The following is a 10775-nucleotide window of genomic DNA, read 5'->3' as shown; positions in this document are numbered from 1 at the left end:
TTGTATATGGTTCGGGTCAGTCCCTGTGTAGCGTCTATCATAACAGCCTTTAAATTAAAGCATATAACATACAGTGGATCATATGTGTGTTAACTCTTACTTATGAACCCGAATGTAATAATTACGTCCATGCAGTAGTTTGACACAGTATTTGAGTTAGCTAACATATTTAAATTGAGCAAGCTTAATCTTAGCATTCCATGCTCTCATTCGTTCTTTCTCCCCTATATCTTCCTTTACCTCCTTCTCCTTTTTAATCAGCTCCTTTACTATTTCTTTGCCTTTCTTGAGATTATTGAACTCCATCTTCACACGATATACACTATAACACCCATATGTATCCCTCACCGACATTTCCCCCAACATCCCAAGCATATCTAGCACCTCCTGCAATTTCATCATCTTCTCCATGTTGCTGGCCATCTTTTTCGTTTTATTCTGTGTAGAATGGCGCGAATGTTCGTTTGTTCGTTGGATTTAGGTCGCATTCGCCCACTAGGGCATGCACGACCGTTTAATGTCCCCACAGGGGGCTGATTATTTTGAGGAGGAACGGGATAGCGCCGCGTCCCCCAACGCTTTAATGCACACACCGTGTACTAACTGAATTTTCAGTTTTCGAGACATTGTTGTCTCACAGTACGTGTGGTGAGTGGGAGACGACCCACACGCACTCACTGGTGCACGAGATGTCCGGTGTAGGTAAGGAATATCAGTAGTGAATGGGGATACCCTGGAGACAATGGGAATTACCATTACAGGACCCCTTGGGACAATCTGGAGACAATGGAAATTTAACATGGGGAAAAATCATGGGACAATCTGGAGACAATGCAAATTTAACATGGGGAAAAATCATGGGACAATCTGGGGACAATGTAAATTTAACATGGGAATAGATTGTGGGTCTGTTGAGCGACAAAAATGGAACAGGGTCGGGACCCTATTTTAATAAGGTCCCGACCTGAGGGGTCTATGGAAAGGGAACAGGGGAGAGGGATAGAACACACACACACACACACACACACACACACACACACACACACATTAAATAAAAAATGGGTAGGCAATTGAAAGTCAATCTCTTTTCGAGAGATGTGGGTGGCCCTGAAAAGGGCCTTTGGGTTTATATATGCCCTTAACATGAAGGGCATCTGTGACTTCTTCTTGTCCTTAGGCGTCGTCTCACTGTAGGACCGTAAATCACGACACTTTTGAGGCATCCTTGCCTCTCCACGTAAATCCTACGTATCCATAGGTTGCTGACGGTCCTATGGACAACTGTCCATTCGGATCGGACATACATCGGTATGTCCGTCCTGAACATCATTGTTGACACAAGGGTGGAAGATTCAACGTCAGTCCACAAGCTGAGCCGACGAGAACAGGTAAATCAATGCAGTGAACTGCGTTTGTTTATAGGTAGAGGAAGGATTGAAACGGATTGAGTTCATTGACCAATCCAAACACGCGTTACAAAATTCAGTCAGCTCGCATCCAATCTGAAGAGAACAGTCTATGACGTCACGTGGTCTATATAGATTTGCTACCGCCTGTGTGCAGTCAATCGATGCGAGACAGTGATTCAACATGACGGAAACTCAGAAAACGATCCATTGGGGTACACCAGCAGTGGAGACTACACAAGGGAACCCGGACTTACTTTCAGAAGAGGTACATTGGGATTTTGTGGATTTTCTTACCTCGCAAGAATTTGTTCCGGAACCTTCGTCACCTTCATTACCACACGTTGAGAATTTTAGGCAGAGACAGAAAGAAGAATTGGAGAAATTTATACAACGACAAAAGGAAGCGGAACAAGCTTTTCTTTTACAGCAACAACAGCAAGAAGAGGTAAGAAAAAAAACAACAACAAGAAGCAGCAGCAAAGAAACAAGAGGGTGAAAATCAAACGGTCACGGTACTGTTAGACATTTAAGCGGAGTTAAGAAGTCTGAAACAAATGTATCAGACTTCTTTATCACGACCGAAGAGAATACGACCTTCCCGAGCTAAACACACCAACCCTGTGACTAAGCCTACCGTACCACCCTTAGTAATTTCAACCCAATCATCATCATCAGAAGTAGGCTTCGGCCGTGGCAAAGGCTTAAGGCAGTTAAAGGTGATTGCTTAAACTCACCCCTACACCAAAAACCAAAGGCCCTTTTCAGGGCCACCCACTTCTCTCGAAAAGAGATAGACTTTCAATTGCCAATAACTCAAAAAAACAACAACAAAACCCCATTTTACCCCTATAGTACGTGTATATGAGTGCGTGAGTGTAGCTTCTTATTTAAAATCAAAACTCAAAGACACTTACCTTATATAATTAATGTATTCTTTTATCAATAGTTACAATCCAATTCACAATTCACAACAGAGCACTTTAATAAGTACATTCACTTCTTCTGTCTCACTGTTTAGTCTCTCTGTTTTTAAATTTCTTCACCGTCACAGTCTTTTCCTCCTCTTCCTCCTCACTTTCTTCCCTTCTTCTTTTCTTTTCCTGTTTCTTTTTCTTCACCTGTCTGTTATCTTCCTCCTCTTCTTCCTCTGAAGAATCCCTCTCTTCTTCTGACTCCTCTTGTTTCTTTTTTGGGCAATCTGGAGACCAATGTCCTTTTTCTTGACAATAATAACAGGTATCTTGACTTTTGTCTCTTTTAACCCTTGTTTTTCTTTTTTGACGGTCTGGACACTCTGAAGACCAATGCCCTTTCTTCTGACAGATATAGCAAGTATCTTCACTTTTATCTGGAAAGGAAGGAGAGTAGTCCGTCGGCTGGTCTGAAGAGAATTTTCTAATGACCCCTCGCAAAGCTCTGATGAAACGTTCGATTTGGCTAGTCTCTTCCATCGTTGTGCTCGGTTAGAGAGTGAAATGAATAGTGAAAGGACAAAGACACACACCCTTTTATATACGCTGGTCTGCCATGACTATAAATTAGCCCATGGTGTTTAAACTTTAGTCATTTGACGTTTTTCACTCAAGATGAAACGATCCTATTCATTCGAGAAGAAAGAAGAAGAAAGTAAGAGGCAGAAACGTGATCTATCGCCTCGTACCAGAGCTGAAGTCTTGGCACAAATTCATGCCAGTGATTTTGAAGAGGACATGAGTGAACCAGAATCCAAACCCTCTAAACAAAGTTTACCACCCTTAGTTAACCCTCAAAAGTACTATTCCATTCGAGAGACAGAAAAGCGCTCCTCTAGAAAATTTAGAACCACGGCTTACAAATGCACGGTGAAGTTTAAAGATTTCAAGGCTGAAGTACCGTTAGAGAAAGCAGAAGGGTTCATCACCGGGGTGTGGGATTCTTTGCTCACCACACTCAAGCGACAATGTCAACCCAAAGAAGACGATCGTTGGAGACTCTCCATACAACACGACGGTTTGAAATCCCCTGTTTGGATCGAGTTTAGCACCCCTGCAGAATTGACCGCTTCCAAAGTCATGGACAAAATTCAACACGTGCAACAATCCAATGACCAGTTTGACATTACCGATGGAAAAGCCACACTGGACATGACCCACGTCTCTCCTCCTCAAGGGACAGGACGCAAAAAGATGTTATTGGTGGACGAGCTTCGCAGCACCAAAACAAGTCTCGTCCGAATTCACAACCCTCAAGACCAGATGTGTTTAGCCAGGGCTATCGTGGTGGGACGAACCTACGCCAACAAAAACGACACGGTAGAATGGAAAAGAGCCCGGAAAACTATTCAAAAATCGGACCGAGCCAAACAACGAAGTGAAGCAGAACTCCTGTTGCAACAAGCCGACTTGCCCAAAGACAAACCCTGTGGCATTCCTGGAATGCAAAAATTGCAAGATGTCCTAGCTTCACGATACACCTTGAAAGTGTACCCTTAATAAGTGCGCGATTCTCTGTTGTTTCGAGGGAAAGACTTTAAGGACGGAAAATACATTCATGTCTATTATCACGATGACCATTTCGATACCAATACCAGTATCACTGCATTCCTGGGATACGGTTATTACTGTGAGAAATGTGACTATGGTTATAACAATCGAGAGCAACACAAGCATTGCGGATCGAAATGCTCAGGATGTTTGGCCTCTCCACCCTGTCAAAGCGAAGGACCAGTGCATTGTCCAGCTTGTCTACGCACGTTTGTCAGCCCTGCCTGTTACCAGCAACATCTCAAGACGCAAGGTTCACAGCAGAAATGTGCTTGTCAACTGCTGCGATTGTGCCCTATGTGTGGACAAGGCATACGTACCAACAGTGCCAAGGCACACGTATGTTCAGGAAAGAAAAAATGTCACATTTGTCACCACATCGTGGACTTGGAACACCAATGCTACGTCCAAAAATACCAACCCCCACCAGAGAAAGAGGACGGTCACAAGAAGAAAGGCAATTTCATCTTTTTTGATTTCGAATGCATGCAAGAGACCGGTATTCACATTCCTAATTTCTTCGTGGCTCATTGAGTGTGCGAGAAGTGCATTCAGGAACCTATCTTCAGTCATTGCCCTCACTGCAGCAAGATTCCCGGAGGGCGTGAAAAAATCTTTCGATGACCGAACACGTTAGCCGATTTTGCACAATGGGTCTTAGACCCCATCGACAAGACGTGGAGCCAAGAGGGCATCGAACGTTACGGAGATTGTGATCGTCATGCCACAGTGATGGCTCACAATTTCTCCGGATACGATGGACAGTTTCTTTTGAGATACTATACGCAACAAGGCACCGAGCGTCCTAAAGTCACTTTGAACGGAGCCAAAATCATTTTCATGCAAGTGGGCCAAGTACAGTTTAAAGATTCGATGAGTTACTTGGCCATGCCTTTGAGCCGAATGCCTAAAACGTTTGGAATGACAGAAATGGCTAAAGGGTACTTTCCACACTTTTTCAATACGGAAGCCAATCAACACGCCGTTCTACCCCATTTACCTGAAACTCACTATTACGACCCCGACAACATGCGTACCGAACAACGAGAAGCTTTCTACGGTTGGTACAAGGCTCACGCCTCGGACCCTTTCGACTTTCAGGAAGAAATGTCAAAGTATTGTCGTTCCGACGTGGACATTTTACGACGTTGCTGTGGAAAATTTCGAGAACTGTTCATGGAACACGGAGGGGTCGATCCTTTGAAAGAAGCTTGCACCATTGCCAAAGCATGTTCCTTAGTGTACCGGCAACGATTCATGCCTGAAAAACTGTGGCTGTCATCAGTCCTCAAACGACCAACTATGTCAAACGTCAATACTCGGTCAAAGCCCTACGCTGGTTACATTACTTGTGCGACAAGGAAGACAAATGGATTCAGCATGTCCGCAACGGAGGAGGCGAAAAGAGCATCGCAACGCATTCGGTCGATGGCTGGGACTTAGAAAACCCCAAGATCGTGTACGAGTTTAACGGTTGCTTATTTCACGGATGTCCCGTCTGTTACCCTGACCGAGGCACTAAAAATCATTTTTTACAACGAACCATGGAAGACTTGTACCAGGCCACTTATCAGCGACGCCTAAAGTTAGAACAGGAAGGATACCAAGTGGTGGAAATGTGGGAACACGAGTACGATCACCGTTTGAAAACCGATCCCGAATTTAAACGCCTCGTGGAAAGTTACCAGTTCATGGATCCGCTGAACCCGAGGGATAGTTTGTACGGAGGAAGGACCAATGCCACCTGTTTGCTGTACCAAGCCGACGAAGAGAAAGGAGAAGAAATCAAATACTTGGACGTGTGTTCGCTGTATCCCTACGTGTGCAAATATTGTCGCTTTCCTGCAGGGCACCCGCAATTGTTACGGAACACATCGACCTGAAAAATATTCGACAATACGAAGGCTTGATCAAGTGCAAAGTTTTGCCTCCCACGGACTTGTACCATCCCGTGTTACCTCACCATTGTCAAGGCAAAGTGATGTTTCTTTTGTGCCGTACTTGTGCCGAATCGTGCAACCAAGATCAACCTTGCCAGCACACCCAGGAAGAACGCGCCTTGACGGGGACGTGGGCCAGCGTAGAATTGTTCAAAGCTCTTGACATGGGATATCAGCTGTTAGAAGTGTACGAAATTTGTCACTTTCCCAAGACAGAACAATACCACAAGGGTGACCCCACTCAGAAAGGCATTTTCGCAGACTACGTGGATGCCTTTTTGAAACTGAAACAAGAAGCCAGTGGCTATCCTTCCTGGTGTCACACTCCCGAAGACCAAAAGACATTCAAAGAGAAATACTGGGCACAAGAAGGCATTACTTTAGATCACATCGAGAAAAACGAAGGCAGGCGACCGTTTGCCAAAGTGATGTTAAATTGCTTGTGGGGTAAAATGGCACAACGTCAGTGTTTACCCAAGACGGAGTATTTGACAGAACCTTCCCGCTACTTTCAGATGATTCACGACAAAACCAAATTCATGAAACACGTGGACTCGTTCGCGAGGATTTGATCCTGGTCAATTACGAAGAAGATCTGGACTTTGTACAAGACGACCCTTTTGGAAATGTCATCATTGCGGCTTACGTCACAGCTCATGCTCGCTTAAAATTGTACGAAGCTTTAGAACTGTTAGGGGAACGCGTCCTGTACTTTGACACGGACAGTTGCATTTACATCCATCACCCGAGTCAACAGCACCCTGACATCGAAGGAGACCGTTTAGGAACCTGGACAGACGAGCATACCGACAACAAGATTCTAAGTTTCGTCAGTGGCGGTCCCAAAAATTACGGCTACGAATACCGGGACAAACAAGGAGAAGTGCACACGAAGTGGAAAGTGAAAGGATTGACTCTGAATTATCGTACCAGTCGTGTGGTCAACTTTGGGGTATTGAAAGAAGCCATGCAATCTGGAGGAGATGAACACTTTAAAGTGACCACCTATCAACCCAACAAGATTGTACGTTTACCCACTCACCACATCGTCAGTCGACCCTTGGAAAAAGTCTATCAAATCGTGTACCAGAAACGAGTGCGACTTCCCAATTATTTCACCTTACCGTATGGACACGTCGGTATTGGTCTGTATATAAAAAGGAACCCTTGGCAAGATCGATAGTTCATTGTGACTACCAAGACCAAGTGAACAAGATGAATACTTTCAGAGACACACAAAACAAGTTTAGAAAGGCACAATTCAAGTTTGGGGCTTCTGAAGTGGAATGCGATTGTGAGCCTTGCGACGTTTCAACCTGTGTTAGTGACAGTACCAGAAGAGCCCGTCACCCAGGACAGGACTGTCGTGGACATCCCTGAAAGACCCTTTCGGGAGGACACTTGTGTGACCTTACCCCCTATAGAACTGGTCAGAACATTACCCAAAACATGTTGTACAGACACTTGTGTTTATTCCACGTTGATGGTTATCATGTGCTTTTTATCGTTGTACTTAAGCCTTTGGCTTTTATGAATTTTTGTCTTTCGTATTCATGTTTAAAACATTCAATAAACGTGTCCTGAAAAAAGTATATAAACTCTCGTCTTGTTTGTTTTCGTGTCACAAGTGACATTCCTAACACTATGGCTACCTCTGCTGTCTCTGCTCCCTCTTCCTCCACTGTCAAAGTCATCGACGAACACTTAGATCGTGCCATTTGGGAGGCTTTGTATCTTCGCCATCCCTTTAACATGCTCATTGCTGGACCTAGCGGTTCAGGCAAAACCGAATTCGTCAAACGCTTGATCGAACATAAACATCATTTGATCGATCGACCCCCTCAACGAATCGTGTGGTGTTACAAAGAGTGGCAATCGGCGTACAGCCTCTTGCGAGAAAGTCAAGGCGATTCCATCGTGTTTGTGGAAGGCATTCCTAAAGAAGACGCCTTAATCGTCTCTGACTCCTGTCAAACCCATTTGGTCATTTTTGACGACATGTTAGGAGAAGACGAAGAAGAAATTAAACTGTGGTTCACGCGCAAAGGGCATCATCGTAATGCCAGTGTCGTTTACATCACTCAAAATTTGTTTCAACAAAGTAAAGCCCATCGCACCATCAGCCTCAATGCGCATTACGTGGTCTTGTTTAAAAGCCCTCGAGATAAATCGCAAGTGCAAGTCTTAGCCAAACAGTTAGGGACACCTTAGCTGACTCAGGCGTACGACGATACCACTCAAACTCCACACGCCTATTTACTCGTCGATTTGAAACCTACAACTCCCGATGATTTGCGATTTCGTACCCACTTGTTTCACCACTGGTGCCAAGACGGAGGGCCTGTCCTGTACACGTCTCCGTCCTCCACTTAACTTCATTCCACAAAAAAAATCTATAAAAACCTCAGACCCTTTTCGTCTGTCTCACAGACATTTTGAACATGACGTCCCTTCAGTCGCATCTTTCCGTCAAATTGATTCGTGCCTTGTATGGCATCAGTCGAGAAAAAAATCCACAAACACGAGCTCGTGTCTTAGAAGCTAGTCTCAAAGAAGTCTTACGATGGTTCACGGTGACTGCACGTCAATTACTCCAAAGGATCATTCAGATTCCTCATCAAACCAAACGCTTTTTTGATCGAAACAAAGTCGCTTTGACCCAATTGGCCGAACCCACATCGACACTCAAACCAAAAAACAAATCATTTTGAAACCTGGAGGGAGCGGTACTCTAGGAGGGGTCATCATTCGCTCTCTCTTAAGATGGGATCCTAATGTCCCCAAAGTTCTCCCCAAGAAAAAAAGTCAAACGAGGCTCCAAGAAGAAGAAAAAGACCAGGTCCCCAAGGAGAACTTCTCCAGTGGCGGGACCCTCCTCTTACCAGACACCACCCCAGAAAAAGAAAAGAAGCCCCCAGAAAAAGAAACAGAGAAAAAGTCCCCAGAAAAAGAAAAGTCCACAGAAGAAAACTAGTCGCAAGAGAGGCACTTCGGCCAGGACGCAACCTTACACTCGCAAACCACGACCTGCCACGGCGGTGACCGCGTCTCCGGCAGCCTCACGTTCATCCACTTCTCCGTTGATGACACCAAGAACTGAAGAGTACTTGGAGACGTTGATCACACCAAGAACTTCTCCGTTGATGACCCCAAGAACTTCCCCAGTGGCAGGACCCTCCAATTTAGTGACAGTGGCTGCTGCTCACAAAGTACCTTCTCCCAAAATCAAAGTCCAAGAAAGATCGGGCATGTTACAAAGTTTACTGGATTTGTCCAAGCAAGAACTGGCTCGATTTAGTCCGTTGCGTACCCCTGCACGACGTGTCATGCCTGTCCTGAAGTTGATACGACGTAAAGACAATCAGTGGCGACGCGTTCCAGTATAAAAAAGGTCTGTGACCAAGTAGGGGTATCAGTGTTTTTGGTGCTCCTGATGTCACCCTCCAGAAAACATCCCTCTTCTAAACAACCCCAAGGAAAGAAAAGGAACGGACTGCCTCCACGTTTAGTCAAACTTGGGGACATGGTATCTGTCCTGTCCAAAGCTTCTCCGCCCCTACGAAAAAAACTCATTCAAACAGCCTCCAAAGAGGTCATTGATACCATGTGCGAATGTTGTTTGAACGTCTTGAAAGATACGATCCCTTTATCCAAACACCAAAAACAATGCTTAGGCAAACATCGTCACGGTCGTCGCCAAATGGTTCAAAAGAAAATTCCCCTTCGTCGAAAGAAGAAGATGTTGGTCCAACGTGGAGGTATTTTACCCCTCTTGTTAGGCCACTTGCTGAAAGGAGTCTTGGGAACCATGTTGGGAGGACTGGTGGGAGCAAGATACAAAGGCCCTCTGAAGTCCCAAGATCTCAGAATCGACCCTTGACAACCCCATGGAAGGACGAAAACTAGCTTTAGTGCCTTACAAACGATGGATGGAATACCATCGTTGGCAAGAACAACACACCTCGCATTTACCTCCCAATCCCAATTTGAGCGAAATGTCCCCGTTACAACACGAATTGCAGTCCTTGATGGATCGCCAAGATTTGTCCGAAACAGAAAAATCGCAAAAGTACGGTCAACTCTTGCAACGACTACAACTCTTTCACCAGAAAGCTTTAGACGAAACAGCTCTACCCACTCTGAAAGATTTTAAGATCTTGATGAAAAGTCCAGCACCGCCACCACCACTACCAGTGACCAAGACAGAAAAAGGAGAAGAAGAAGAAGGGTTTCAAACTCCACCAGAAAAAGTACGCAAGTTAACAAGAGCACCTACCTCCAGAATTGGATCGATTAAATAGAGGATGACCACCCTTTCTTCATCAGAAGAGAAAAAGAAGGTGAAGACAGAAGTGAAACAAGAACCGATATCCCCTGTTCAGACATCCTCCTCTTCGACACCTATCGCTGGTCGCACACGCAAAGCATTACAAACCAAGAGAATACCCTACAAGAAAAAGAGTAGCATCCTCCAAGAGTGGATGCCTTATTAACAAACAAAATGGAAAAAGTGTTAGCCAGCATTTACTACAACCCATCCCATCCTGCAGGTTACGGAGGAGTTCAAAAATTGTATCGTGCTGCCAAAACGCAACTGAAAAGTCTCCGTTTACCTCAAGTGCAACGATGGTTATAAGAACAAGCTACCTACACTTTATACAAACCGATTCGACGCAAGTTTTCCAGAAGTCGCACCCAAGTGGAAGGCATCGATCATCAATGGCAAGCCGATTTAGCCGATGTCTCTCATTTGGTCAGCTACAATCGCGGCTACAAATATTTGTTTTGTGTCATCGACGTCTTTTCCAAATTTGCCTGGGTCGTACCCTTGACTTCCAAATCGAGCAGCGAGTTAGTGCGAGCCCTGCAACGAGTGTTGAAACAAAGTGGTCGTCACCCTCTTC

The sequence above is a fragment of the Sinohyriopsis cumingii genome, chromosome 15 (assembly GCF_028554795.1).
Source record: "Sinohyriopsis cumingii isolate HCF-2022 chromosome 15, ASM2855479v2, whole genome shotgun sequence".
NCBI lineage: Eukaryota > Metazoa > Mollusca > Bivalvia > Unionida > Unionidae > Sinohyriopsis > Sinohyriopsis cumingii.
This window is presented reverse-complemented; position numbering follows the sequence as displayed.